This window comes from Equus quagga, chromosome 10 (assembly GCF_021613505.1).
Source record: "Equus quagga isolate Etosha38 chromosome 10, UCLA_HA_Equagga_1.0, whole genome shotgun sequence".
Classification (NCBI taxonomy): Eukaryota; Metazoa; Chordata; class Mammalia; order Perissodactyla; family Equidae; genus Equus; species Equus quagga.
The window spans coordinates 48,362,972-48,365,613 of NC_060276.1; the positions used below are offsets into that span (position 1 = coordinate 48,362,972).

Below are 2,642 nucleotides of genomic sequence, written 5' to 3' on the forward strand. Positions count from 1 at the left end.
TCCCTAATCATGAGCTAGAACCAGGTCACCAGATTTGCAAAACAGTCTGCAATATGGGGTGAGAAAAAGCAGAGAAAATGCCTTACTGTAGATTCTCTATGAAGGAGCCCAGCGATTCCTCATTTGGCCGACACTTCTACTTGCCCTTCAGTTCCACTCATTACACAGCCAATTAAGGTAGGGAGTGAATGATAGGGTAGAGGAGAGTTCCCTCACCCCCAAATTGCATTCAGGGAACATAATTTTCTGTGTGCAGAGGAGAAACATTTAGCATTATTCTTAGTGGATTTTATATCACAGTTTATAAATAGAACTTTAAGATTGAAAAAAAATGCATCCCTCCCCCAGCAAGTTGGCCTTGAAAATACAGAGTGGATACAACTACAGTTGAAGCCACTTCTCTGGGCTTACCACAGATACCAGTAACTTATCCTGACCAGCTGAAAGGCAGGGGGCAGAAATTCGGGCTTTGGTTATCCTCAGCTAAGGCCAGACAGATGCTCAGCGGCCATCTAAAGCTACTGCTCAGCAGCCAAATAAGGGTATGCCCACATAGCAAACAGAGGACAAACTTGACAACTCTGCTTTCTACATGAGAATCCAAGATGTCAATCTCTAAGCCGGGTCAGCAAAACCCTCTGAACTCTGAGAAGTTTTTCCCTGAAAAGACTTCCAAGTATTTGTTCCGGAGTCCTAAGTGCAGGCATAGCCGGCGGCACCTGCAGCTGCCAAGGGCCCTTCATTCAAGGGATGCTAAAGGCCTAGTCTGACCACTTTGGGTACCAGAATGTTAACTACAATTATCATTTTAGAAACTTTTTTTCTTAATATCTGATCAACTTCTTCACAAAGACAGGAAAGATTATATTTCCCTGAGTCTACATCCTGTCAAGATTCTACTTTTCTTAACTAATTCTGAAATTGTCCCCTAACCCTGACAGCTGGTCAATATAGCCCAGAAGAAAATAATCCCATGCAGCAGGGATCAGATCCCAACTCTGCACTTACAAAGGCTATGACATTGGGCGAGTTGTCTTGGTTTAAAAATCTGTAAAGTTGGGTCAGCCTGGTGGCGTAGTGGTTAAGTTTGTGCACTCTGCATCGGCGGCCCAGGGTTCATGGGTTCAGATCCCAAGCATGGACCTACACACAGCTCATCAAGCCATGCTGTGGCAGCATCCCATACACAAAATAGAGGAAGATTGGCACAGATGTTAGCTCAGCAACAATCTTCCTCAAGCAAAAAGATGAGGATTGGCAAGAGATGTTACTTGGTGCTAAATCTTCCTCAGCAAAAAAAAAAAAATCTGTACAGTAAATATAATAACAATACCTACTACATAGAGTTGTTGTGACAATAAATTATATAAACTTATATATATAACTTATATACTTATATTATATTATATATTAACTTAATGAAGTGTCTGGCCCTATAACGCCACTTAATAAATATTGGCTCTTTTTATTACCTTTAAATTATTTTTTACTTGATCCCATCCAGATCCCCTCTTCTATCACCCAGCTCTGCATCATTCCTTGTCCTTTGCTGAATCCTACTGCAGTCCATGTTAATTACAGTCAGCAGAGAATTATATCTTTGCGCACAGTCGCTCAAAGATTAGAGTCTTCGTTAACTCTACCACTCTGGCCATTTACATTCCCATTAGCTAGTGAACAGATTCACATATTGCTGGAACTTTAGGCGATGATGTGGCTCTGCTCCAATCAGCACTCTGGAAAGAAGAAAGCCTGCTGCTGTCCAGAAAAATCTTGTGTCCCTTTCAACTCCTCAGGAAAGAGGAGTTTTATGGTCTGCCCTGTCTTTGGCTACATGCCACCTAAAAGCATTCATCCATTATCAAACTAAAAATGCCTTCATGGTGCTCACTTCAACAGCATGTATACTGTAATCGGAATGATTCAGAGAAGATTAACATGGCCTCTGTGCTAGAATGGCACGCCAATTCACAAAGCATTTCATAATTTTGAAACAGGCACTTTTATATATTGTGCTGAAAGTGAAACTGGTAGAACCTCCAGCATGGTGAATCCAGCAATATCTTCCAAAATTACAAATGTATTTACCCCTTGATCTAGCAATCCCAAGTCTAGAAATTTGTCCTTCAGCTAAACTTTCACGCATATGAAATTATGTATTTACAACATCTTTCATTGGGCTTTGTTTGTGATTGCAAAGGATTAGAAAAATATAAGAGTCTATCAAATGGAGACTGATTAAATAAACTCTGTTACATCCATACAATGGGTTATAATGCTGACAGAAAAAATGAGGACATTCTCTATGTATTGATATAGAAAAATATGCAAAATATACAATAAAAAGTACTGTTTTAAGGTATGCAACAGTGGTATATCTTAGGTTAACTTTTGTATATGAAAGGGAGCATGAGAATATACACTCACATTTGCTTGTATTTGCATAAATAAACAAAATAAACTAATAAAAATGATTACCTAGAGCAGGGATAGAAAATTATGGCCAGCAAACCGGCTGCCTAGTTTTATAAACAAAGTTTCATCGGAACACAGCCATACCATTTGTTTCTGCATTGTCTGTGGCTGCTTTTGCACCACAATGGCAGAATTGGGTAACTGCAACAGAGACCAATTGGCCTGCA

The 2,642-nt window shown here is 39.8% G+C and overlaps 1 non-coding gene across 1 annotated transcript; it reads left to right on the top strand.

The window, feature by feature from the left end:
- Positions 1–1,883: 1,883 nt before the first annotated feature.
- Positions 1,884–1,990, top strand: LOC124246223 (U6 spliceosomal RNA). Its single transcript, XR_006890431.1, has one exon. It is a non-coding gene; the product is annotated as a U6 spliceosomal RNA (small nuclear RNA).
- Positions 1,991–2,642: the final 652 nt, after the last annotated feature.